The sequence below is a fragment of the Condylura cristata genome, unplaced genomic scaffold, assembly GCF_000260355.1.
Source record: "Condylura cristata isolate star-nosed mole 26May11 unplaced genomic scaffold, ConCri1.0 scaffold00017, whole genome shotgun sequence".
NCBI classification, from domain to species: Eukaryota; Metazoa; Chordata; class Mammalia; order Eulipotyphla; family Talpidae; genus Condylura; species Condylura cristata.
In genome coordinates this window covers 32,928,413-32,940,503 of record NW_004567118.1, presented here as the reverse complement: position 1 = coordinate 32,940,503, position 12,091 = coordinate 32,928,413, and the positions used below count along the sequence as shown (strand labels likewise).

General features: G+C 36.2%; 1 protein-coding gene across 1 annotated transcript in view; it reads right to left on the bottom strand.

Moving 5' to 3' along the window:
* The window catches only part of METTL16 (methyltransferase like 16), a 60,726-nt gene that overhangs the window by 41,878 nt on the left and 6,757 nt on the right, over positions 1 to 12,091 (bottom strand). The window lies entirely within an intron of this gene.

The following is a 12,091-nucleotide window of genomic DNA, read 5'->3' as shown; positions in this document are numbered from 1 at the left end:
AGCAAGCAGATGACGAAGTACACTGCTGAGGGGAGCAGCGGGCGGGTCAGGAGAGGTCTGCCACACCACGTGGTCACCTCCAAGGCAGGCGGGAATCGAACTCATACGGAAGTGGCTTTAGCTTCTCAGTGCTGTGCTTTAACCCGCTGCGCCACCAGAGAGGGCCCACAGTATCATAATCTTATTGTAAGATAATCTGTGAAAAGTTACTTAGATTAGTATCTAGTACACAGTAACTATTTTACAAATACTGGCTATTTTTACTATATATTATCATTAACATCATGTGACATTATCTTTCTTTAAGAATAATACTTAAGGCCCTCCCTGGTGGTGCACACTAAGAAGCTAAAAGCCACTTCTGCATGAGTTCGATTCCCTCCTGCCCCAGAGGTGACCACATGGCATGGCAGACCTCTCCTGACCCGCCCGCTGCTCCCCTCAGCAGTGTACTTCGTCAATCTGCCTGTTCTGCTCCCCACTCTGTCCCTGGTGAATCCTATCACCCTCCGCCCTGTACCCCAGTTCTGTATGAATAATAATAAATCTTTAAAAAAAAAAAAGAATAATACTTAAAAGTAGAAAGTGCAGGGTTAATATAGAGAATATACTACAAAATCAAATTTAAAATATAAGTATTTTTAGCAGTTTTATGGGGCATAAGTTACATTGATAAAATTCACATGTAATAAATTTTATTTTTTTGAAGATTTATTTTTATTTTTGCATACAGAAACTGGGGTATAGGCAGAGGTGTCGGGGGTAAGAGTATTCACCTGAGACAGAGTGGAGGCAGAACAGGCAGATGTACTGAAATATAGTACTGAGGGGAGCAGCAGATGAGACAGGAGAGGTCTGCTGCGCCATGTGGGCTAGCTCCCTGGCCAGGGATCAAACTCATGCTGTAGTGGCTGGTGAAAGCTTAGTAGCACTGACCCCTTGTGACACCAGGGAGGACCCACATGTAATAAATTTTAAAAACATACACCATTCACCTATAGGTATACAATTTAATAGTTACTTAGTATTTAGGATTGTACAACCATAACCATCACCCTAATTCAATTTCTGAATACTATCATTTCCCCAAAAAGAAACCTCGTGCACACTTATAATTCCTCTTTCTACCCTCAGCCAACCATTAAGATACTTTCCTATCTCCATAGATTTGCCTCTGTGAGCATTTCATATAACTATGCAGAAATTATGCAGTATGTGGTCTTTGTGTCTGGATTCTTTCACTGAGCACAATATATGTGAGGTTTATCAGCAGGGTAGCAGGTATCAGTACTGCATTTCCTTTTATAGCTAAATAATATTCCATCGCATATATATCCACATTGTAGTTTACTCATTGTATGGCTAACCATGTGTGTCATTTTTTTAACCAAGCCACATAATGGATATTTTTAGATTATACCTACAATTGACTACTGTGAACAATGGTATAGTAACAAGTGTCTGTATGTCTGTGTTTTTGTTTCTCTTATACAGAAAGCTAGGAATATATCATATGATATACTGATAATTAAATTTTCAAGAAATGTGTGCTAATATAACTACTATTATATTGATATTTTAACTACTGGTGTTAAAATCCTACTAAACTGAAAACCTTGAAAAGAAACCCAGCCAGTCATATTCATAATTGGGGCTATGAAAAAAGTGGAAATAACAGTAGATGGGACTAAATTATGAAAGATATCTGCCTGTTCTACTCCCCATTCTCCACTCTGTCTCTAGTGAATTCTCTCACCATGACCTCCTACACCTTTTGCCTGTACCCCAATTCTTATATGCATAAAAAAATAAATCTTTTTTAAAAAGATAAGAAAAGCTTTGAAATTGTCTGCTCATAATTCTGGCCTAAAGTTGCACAACCAGACAGCTGGCTATCCTCAAATTTCTAATCTGTTCCATCTTCTTTTCTGTACCCTTCCTGGTCATCAAATGAACAACCGTCATTTTGAAAATCTCAATATCCATGTGCGTGAGTTTCCCAAGACAGAAGAATGCTCTCTCCACCTGGCTAGTGATGCTCCACTGAAACTTCAGAGAGATGTCATGGATCTAACTCCTCTATCCCCCAATATGAAAGTTCAGAAACCCAGACTCTAATTTGAGTCTCCAACTAGCCATGGACTTAAAAGTCATTTCAGTTCTTAGATCTGCTTCTCAATCTATAAAATTAAGGAACTGACCATAATAATCTGAAGGCTGAATAACCAAACAGTAAACACTTCCATTATCCTCCAGTCTTAACCCTTAACTAATTATTTCTATTCTTCTGTTACTGATATTAAGCAAAAAGTAACAATGGGCAACATTAAGGGATACCCATTAAAAAATACATAAGCAGGCTTGATGACATGACCCTGTTAAAAAAAGATTTTTAAGAAAGACACAACTATAATAGTAAAAGCAATTGTGAAAAAGGTGATGATGGGCAGAATTAGCTTTTTAGGAAAGTAATTTTTTGTTGTTGTCTACATAAAAACTGTACTCTATACTTCAATATAACTTTTTTGTGACCTATAAGAATGCATTGGGGTTAATTTATAGAAAAAAAAAGAGGAAGAGATTAAGAGCAATGCTTAGACATAATTAATCTACAGTATACAGAAAGAGAATGAATCTAGGAGACAGAATAAGTGCTTAGAAGCAATGATACTACCATAGTATTCCAGATCTTGGTTTCCAAACATCAATCTCCACTAAAAGGATTAAACTGGATTTATAGTTGGATAAATGGCTGTTCCAACTTAAAATAGGTAAAGTACAATATGAACCTGGAACATGTTCCTTTATCAGAAAATAAGACATGGTCAAAAAAAGATGAGGACAAGTCAAAGCACACAGACAAGTCTGAAGGAGCCCCTGCTGGATTATCCTGAGACAATTTGAAGAATATCAGCAAGGCATTACAGTCCATAGAATAAAAGAACAATACATGAGTCCATACTTAAATAAATAAATGGGAGAAAAGGAGAGCGCTTACTTATGTAGAATGACAATGTAGAAATGACTAAGGAAACCACAAGTGGCAATCATCATGCCCACAATTGTTTCAATTTAAGAATCATGGATGCTGAAAATAGTCGGCAGAAGATTGATAAGGAACAGGTTATTTACATAGTCACAAAGAATTTCTCTACAAAGTATTAATTACAAAGGAAAAAAGCAGAAAAGACATCTGACAGGTATTACCTTAACTACCAAATGATGAAAAGTTACTGTTTCAGTAACATTAAGAAGGACAAAACTAGGCAATGAAAAAAGACTTAAAAAAAGCACGCAAACTGAAATGAACTCAAGAGTGGTGATTATACAACAATGCTAATAAAACTAAAAGCCACTAAATTACGCAAAGCAAAAGGGCTAATTTTTTATTTTTATTTTTCCTTACCACTGTTCTATGCCCTTTCTGGATCTTATATATGTGAACCATACCTCACCAAACATATGAAATGGAAATAAACAAGTTTTTATTTTAATTAGGGAAAAAATAACAAATATGAGAGAGGCAGATAATGGAACAAATAAGTGGTATACCTGAATTAGAGAACCAAGGGTAATCGAACAAAAAAAAAAAATTCAAATAAGTGAATGAAGATAAAGCCAAAATTCACAATGTTCCTTGAAAAACTGATACAGAATTAGCAACACCAACATATAAATCCTAGAAAAGTTACTGAACTAAGAATTAAGAGGAGGGAAAACCTTCTTCATCTCTTAGAAATAAAATTAACTCCCCTACCAGGGAGAGGAAGGGGAACAGAGAATGGCTACAGACTTCTGCAGGGTAGTATTTAATAACAGAAGATAAAAAAGAACATTGAATATAAAGCCTTAAAAAGGAGGAAAGAGGGGCCGGGCCCTCCCTGCTGATGCAACGGGTTAAAGCACAGCACTGTTTCAGTGTGAGTTCGATCCTCCACCCTGGAGGTGATCCACTTGGAGTCACAGATCTCAGACCTCTCCTGACCTGCTCAATGCTCCCCTCAGGAGTGTACTTCTTGATCTGCCTGTTTTGCTCCCCTGTCTCTGGTGAATTCTCTCACAGAGCCTGCACCTCTGGTCTGTATCCCAGTTCTGCATGCATAAATAAGTAAAAATCTTAAAAAAAAGATGACAAATTTATAAGACTTAGTGATGGATTAATATACAAAGTGAGAGACATATGTTCACAAATACTCCCTCTGGTTCTAGTTTGGTCAACGTAAGTCATTATGTTGGCATTCACCACTGAAAATGACAACTCCAGCATTTCTGAGAAGAAATACCTCTGTGAGCTGTGTCTGAGACATTAAGTGGAGATGAGTAAGTAGTGATCTCTAGAAAACAATCTATTAAGTGCTATAAGTGTATAAATAACTTACAACACAATGAGGCATGCTAAAGGAGAAAACACTAAGGGGAAAATACAGCTTAACACTAAACCTTAAGAATCCCTCTATGGTAATGGCACATGGGTGACTTGGTGATGGGAAACCCACGGGGATTACAATTGAGACAAAAAAAAAAATGTACAAAATGATGTAAAAATAAACTATTATATTATATATTAAAAAAAAAAGACTCCCTTAATGGTTGCATATAGAATAATTAATTACAGAGGAAGTGATGCAACACAACACAAAAGGTGGAAGAAAGAAGAGGGTAGTGCTGTGCTGAGAAAGGCAGAGAAGGGTGCCAATAAAAGAGATCAGCATCAGCATAGTAACTTCTCCGAAATCAACTGGAACTGACAGATTCAGTGACATGAAATCACTGGAGAACTCTTTAAGAACTGTTTTAGTAGTGTTAGAATTAGAAACCACCCTAGAATGAACTAATGATTAACTAAGGTGAAAAGATGAAGACAGCAAAAAAAAATCCTTTAAAAAATTGAGTTCTGCAGGGAGGATTGAGAGAAGGGGCAGAAGTGGTAGGGTTAATAGAGAAATTTTATTTACTTTGTTTTTTAAGATTTACTTATGCATACAGAACTGGGGTACAGGGACAGTGAGAGGATTCACCAGAGACAGAGTGGGGAGCAGAAGAGGCTACTCCCGCCAAAGGGAGTGGCAGATGAGACAGGAGAGGTCTGCTGTGCCATGTGGGTCATCTTCCTGGGAGGGATCGAAATCTGGCTGAAGCAGATTCTTAGTGCCACCCTTTAACCCACTGCACCACCAGGAAGGGCCGAAATTTTTTCTTCAAAGTTAAGATTTAAACAGTTTAGAAGTCATATATTATGACTGAATTTATGTATGTGCAAAACATGCAAATGTGTAGAGACAAAGCAAACTAATTGTTGCCAGGGGCTGAGGAGTGAGAAGAAAGGGGAGTGAGAATTTAATGGTATGGAACTTCTTTTGGGATGCTTAAAATATTCCAAATAGACAGTGGTGATGCTGCCACAAACTTGTAAACATACTAAAATCTCATCTGCTCATTTTAAAATGGTGATTTTATGGTATGTGAATGAAAACTCAGTTTTTTAGTCAAAGGGAAGAAGCTAGTTTACAGAGAAAGATTAAATATTTAAGAAAAGGAATACTAATCTGTGTACGGAGTGTCCAACTGAATTAAAACAGTAACAAAATAACTGGCTGTCAAACAGAACCAAAAGCCAAGCCTGAGGTTGTTTTTTCTTGCTTTCCACCAACTCATACAAATAAGTTTATGAATATTTTTAATTTTAGGTTGACCATCAGTTAAATGAACAAATAGGTACTAATGTATAAATACAAAGATGGAACAGTGCATAATCCAAAATTAACCAAAGAACTCAAAATTCTACTTGTAATATAGGTCAAAGATCAAAAATCTCCTAAATGTAGATAAATTGCGAACCAAAGAGCAAATGACAGAAAACAAAAATCTAGCCATCCGAACACCTCTTTGCCCTTTCCAAGAACATCTAAAGGATACTGCCATTCTCCAGTCATGTCCAATGACTTACCCTGAAGTTAAATAAAAACTCCAGTAGTAGTAGAAACAATTAAATTTTAAGTGTAATATTACAGAAAATTAGTAAAAACCTAAAGGTACTTAGTAGAGTTAACTAAAAAAGTTACAACACCTCCACAGTGACTCTGCAGTCATTAAACGGAGTTAACACTGAGGCTGATCCACAGATTCTTGCATGAAGAAGGCACCCTGATAATACTTTTTTAATCACATTTAAGTAAAAATGTGTACATTATGATCACATTTTCTTGTAAAAACAAAAAATCATGTATACGTAGGGGCCTTTCCTGGTGGTGCAAGGGGTTAAAGATCAGCACTGTGAAGCTAGATGTAGCAGCTTCAGTGTGAGTTAGACCCCTGGACCCAGAGGTGACCCACATGGCACAGCAGACCTCTCCTGTCTCACCTGCTGTTCCCCTTGTAGTGTACTCCATAAATCTGCCTATTCTGCACCCCACTCTGACTTTGGTGAATCCTCTAACCATCCTTGCACCTCTGGCCTGTACCCCAGTTCTGGATGCATAAATAAATAAATCGTTTTAAAAAAAGTATATGTACAGAAAGTTGGGAAGAAATACCTCTGGATATAGACATGGGTGGCGGATGAACAGGGTTAACTTTCATTTGCTCCATATTTTTGTATTATCTGAACCCATTTACCATAATACCAACTTCATAACAGCAATTTATAACCATATGGAAAATGCATATATTGTTAAATGGAGGGATTAAAAAATAGTCCTGTGATTGTATGTGTCTCAAATTAAAAAACACAAAAATTACTATATATGCATAACAAAGGCCGAGAAAGACACACAAAACAATCTGATCTTTAGGAGTGGAAGAAATGTGGCTTTTTCTTTTATGAATGTAATAATTCTATTATAAATTTAGCTAGGAAAGATGTATTTCTGTAATTTTTCCATTAAGGGCTCTATAATGCCTATATAATAAAGACCAATTTCTTTTTCAAAAATAGAAACAGGTCCATGTCTACAAGTTCAGGGTACTATTTCTATAAAAGGAGGGTAATTCTGTTGGAAAGCAAGTCAGGATATTTCCCACAGTGACAACCACCACCAAAAGATAGTACTCCAGCTTGAGCATTAATTACATAGCTTCATGAAACAGTTGGAGCAGAACAGCATATAATTAATGTTTTCTTAGTGCTTTCAAACAGAGTTGTTGTTATGTAAACAACTCTTGTTATTCAAAATATGTGTGAAAATTGATGGAATAGATCATACAATTTATTAATAAGGAACTATATATCCTAGTCACCAAAAAATACATCAACAAATGATAGTCTAGTTGAAATAAACTGAAATAAAAATATCATCTAAGTATCTTTTTTAGATGAAGAAATCAGTCTTAGACTTTGTTAGAAAAACAAGTGTTCATTTTCTTCTGAGAAAACAGACAGTAATGCAAGGGTTGGAAATACTTTTGTAGGACAAAGTCTACTCATCCAACTTTACTAGTTAAGAATCTAGGTCATGTTAGCACCCTGGGACATTCAAATATCCTGAGTACAGGCAAGATCTTTTTTCACTCTCATTTCTGAGGTCACAGTAAGACATAGAGATAAAATTAGCTCTCACATGGAAATTAGCAATTTATTCCATCAGTCTTTGTTGTTTGTTTAACATATCCAGCTTCACAAAACAGCCTATTGTCCACAGGTTCATGCCGGTCTTCCCCAGAGTGACGCCTGTTCAGCTACTGATGAATACAATATTACCATTATAGATTAAGTTTCAAGGGATATATTCTGTAATACTGGTTAAAATCATAATTTCAACAGTAGAAACTGAACCTGATATAAACAACAAAGGCTGAAGCCTCCCAAACTTACTCCAAGATTGGTTTCTATTCATCAGATAATCACTGAGGTACTAAAAAATGGTATAATCACTAAGTATGACAAAGCTCTTCAATGCAGATCTTTGGTTTAAAAACAAATTTGGTTTAAAATCAAGTGTCATACTCCATTTAAACTCAATTGACAGGGCTCAAGTAAATTGCAGTATATCCCTATGCAGTTTATTACTGCAAAAAAGTAAAATCTTAATTGCAATAATCAAATATGATTATATCAATGCAGTGACAGGTACAAGGAAGATAAACTGTTCATACTAGCAATCCTTGTCACTTTATCAAGCATATCAGGATTAATAACAATAAGAGCACCTATTGTTTACTAAGTGCATGCAACTTGCCAGTCACTTAAATGGATACAGATAAGTTGTTATGACAATCTCCCAAAGTGTATTCTTTTATCCTTTTTTAGATGAGGAACTTCAGTCGCAGGAAAGCTAAAAAATTACCTAAAACTTCATAGCTGGTAAGTGGCACCCTGAAGATTAAGCCTTAGAATGACTGACTCAAGTGCTCTTCCTAACAGCAAATGAATGATACTTCCAGTCCATTTCTGGTCTAATGTTTAGTCTGATAGTCCTTTTCCATCATATAGCTGAGTTGCTATTTTGGCCGTTCCATTTCATGTAGTTCATGGAATTAAAATAAAAAGCTATTAACAAAAATAAAGAACACAGATGAAAATATAATTAGTGTAAGCACAGAAAAGGACTTGAGATCAAGGTAATGAATAAAAAAGGGAGTAATTCAAAATAAGAATATTCTATCCATGCAATCAGCTAACTGAGTAAACAGGGAAGGGTGTTTACGAGAAGCTAGATCATTTACACTGAAAAGAGAAAGAAAAAGAGGGACACCATCCCTCTCCAATATCTATCATAGGTCACTTTTGGGCCCATATTGTTTCTTTCCATCTTTAAATAATAAGGGTCTCACCTTCTTTCCTTCCTCTTCATAGACAGGTTTGTTTTCCCCAGCAAAAATATTTTAAGTTAATCCACTTGGACAGCTGAAAGTGATGCTATCAAGTAGAACTTTTTTCTGATAACCAGACACACACCAAAATTAAGACCTTAAATAAATACATAGACAGACCAACTTAAGAAGTATGAAGCTGCCACGATAGTAAGACTATGAGAAGCAACATATGACACCATTCCTGTGGCGAAACAAGGCATCAGTGGTCTGGATTGGCCTGATGATGTACAACGCTATCCAACCAGATTGTTGATGACTGTTTAAGTCTTGTAAAAACTAAGTTTTGTAAAGAATCTGATTGTAATATTACTGTTCATTGTTAAAGCCTTGAGAGAGTTCCAGTACTGGCTGCCCTGGGATTGAGCATGGAATAAAATACAAAAATGTAGTGCAGTTCATAATACAAAAGTAATGTGGACCTAAAATGCAGCTACACTTCAAAGACTCCAGTGGCCACAGAAACAACTGTTGCAGTCAGTAAAACTGCAGGGGTGCCTGTTACTACTTCCTTAGAAATGGAACTTGAAACAAGACCCAATTTGCTGTACAGGTTAGCCAACATGTTGACTTGGTGAATAAGTCTAATGAAATATTTCAATATATGAGTACTGAAAAGCAGTTTTACCAAGCTATAATAATAGGTCTATAATCAACCTATTCAAACACTTAGTAAAAAAATCTTGCTGTTCAACATTTAAAAGGTGATCATTTGAACTAACTGACCGCTCCTGAATTCATGCAGTATTTTAAGTCTTTAAAACTATTTCCATACCAGAATCTTATCAACATATAAGAAATTTAGAAAGATGAGTTGCCAAAATATCCAGCACAATACTTGCTTATTTTTAGTATCGTACAGAAACTCAAATTCCAAGAACAATGAACACTCTGGGCCAAGCATGTTTTATTCCTTCCGTCATTTCAAACAGAAAGTAGGGCATTTACGGTTAACTGCCTGCTCATTTTGTTTTAAGTATCCCAGATTTGTAACAGTATACATCAGGCTTGCACAGACCTTTTTATTTTTTTAACCAGTCTACAATGGTTATTTAATTTCTATAAATTTTTTGTGTATCCATAGAAAATCTCTATTTTGAAAATCTACCTTGTACAGAAGAGCATGTTTTTAATGTCTGCTAACAAATGAGTTCTATAATTGGTTTTACTTTTTATACTGTGGGGTGCAGAAGAGGATCCTAAAAAAGAATGGGAGGGTTGATTAAGATTAAGAATGTTGCCTATGTCTTATGCACGACATATAGAATAAGCTGCTTTATTATTATAGCTAAAAATTCTTAACCATCAAATTCTGAAATTTTTTCCTAAAGATTTTATTCATTTATTTCTGTGAGGAAGAGTTGGGTGTAGGCCTGAGACTGGGGGCAAGGGGGTACAGGTGAGAGGATTCACAGAAACAGAGTGGGGAGCAAGCTGACCAGGTAGATTTACTGAAACACACTGTTAAGGGGAACAGCAGGCAAGACAGAAGAGGTCTGCAGTGCAGTAAGTGAATTAGCTCCCTGGCCAGGACTGAACTCAGGTCAGTACTCAGGCATTTGAAGTGGGTCCTCCTGGTGATAGTGCTGAGACTTAACCCCTAAGCCACCAGGGTGGCGCAAATTTCTGAAATTCTTTTATTTTTTTCCATAATTGAAGTTGATAACCAAATTATATTAGTTTGAAGTGTGATTTATATTCCTTTTCTTCCCATCATCTTGAGGGAAAAAAAACGAGTTTCTGCACTCCTTGATTTTATATGCTTTTAAAAGTACTTCTAATATTTTAAATTCCTTTCAAGCTATGTAATTTAATATTTGGATGCTAGATAATTTATTATGTAAACGATAAAATGGTGATGTATATTAATGTTAGCTCAACCATATATTAATACTATCTGGGACTGTGTGATTATAGTTCTATGGAAGAAATAATTTGTCTGTGTTCACTAGCTTATAAAAATCTAGTGTACGAGCTTTTAAAATTTTAATTACTTTTGTCTATTACAAAAACAAGCATCTTGAACATCATAATTCAAACTGTCCAGAGGAGGTTCTCCTCAAACTTGCCTTACCTTCATTGATGTTTGTTATCCCCTTCAAAAAAATTGTAAAGTTACTTTTTCCTTAAAACCTCACCTATTATAACTTTGCCACTTTGAACACAAGTCATAACCCTTCAGTAGATACAATGTGAAATAGTCACATTAAGAAAAACGCACAGGAGTAAAGATAAAGACAGGGAAGACTCACCCTGGCCTTCTGCACTGCATCTCTGTGGGAAAGACACCACCCAGGAGGGTGTCAGGAATCATTCCACCTCTTAAGATTCACATGAAATGGCCTGCTTATACTAAAAAAAGCTCTTACATTAGATTTTTGGATTTAGGTATGTTTCCCAAAGCCACTCTGTGCCAGACAACTGATAGTCCATTTCTGCTCTAATTACATACTAATACTTTAATTACTCGGACTACACAATAAGTTTAAAATATCTATCTGGGAAAGTTCATATCCTTATATCTCTCCATTACCTCTTATTCTTTTATCACATTTTTTTTGAGCACCTTTTCTTTAAACTTTGAAAACACTGTCACTTTTTCCTCCAAAATTTTTACAAAGATTTCCATTAGGGAAGAATTGTATTTTACCTGTATTGAATCTCCCCATTCAAAACAACATTATATCCTTAGATTTGCTCTTGTTTTCCTCTGGGTTCCTTGAAGGTAATTTTATTGTTTTACTCACATAGATCTTTACATGTTTCTTGCCAAGTATCTGCCTATTATGCTTTGATACTATGAATGGTATTTTTTTTTTTTTTTGGCTATTCTCTTTTTTAAAAAAAGATTTATTTACTTATGCATACAGAACTGGAGCATAAGCCAGAATTGCAGGGGTGGTGAGAGGCTTCACCAGAGACAGAGTGGGGGGGAGAACAAAAAGATAGTCAAAGTACACTGCTGAGGAGAGCAGCAGTCGGGTCAGGAGAGGTCTGCCAGCCAAGTGGATAGCTGATCACCTGGGCAGGGTGAGGGGTGGGGGGAGTTAGGGGATGGAACTCAGACTGAAGGGGCTGTGGCCAGCTTGCAGTGCTGCATCCTAACTGAATGGTATTTTTTTGTCACAACTATATTTTCCAAATTGTATTTGGGAAACTATAAAAATTCTTATATTGGCCCTCCCTAGTGGCGCAGCGGGTTAAAGCACTGCACTAAGAAACTAAAGCCACTTCCTCATGAGTTCGATCCCGGCCTGCCCCGGAGGCGACCACATGGTGAGGC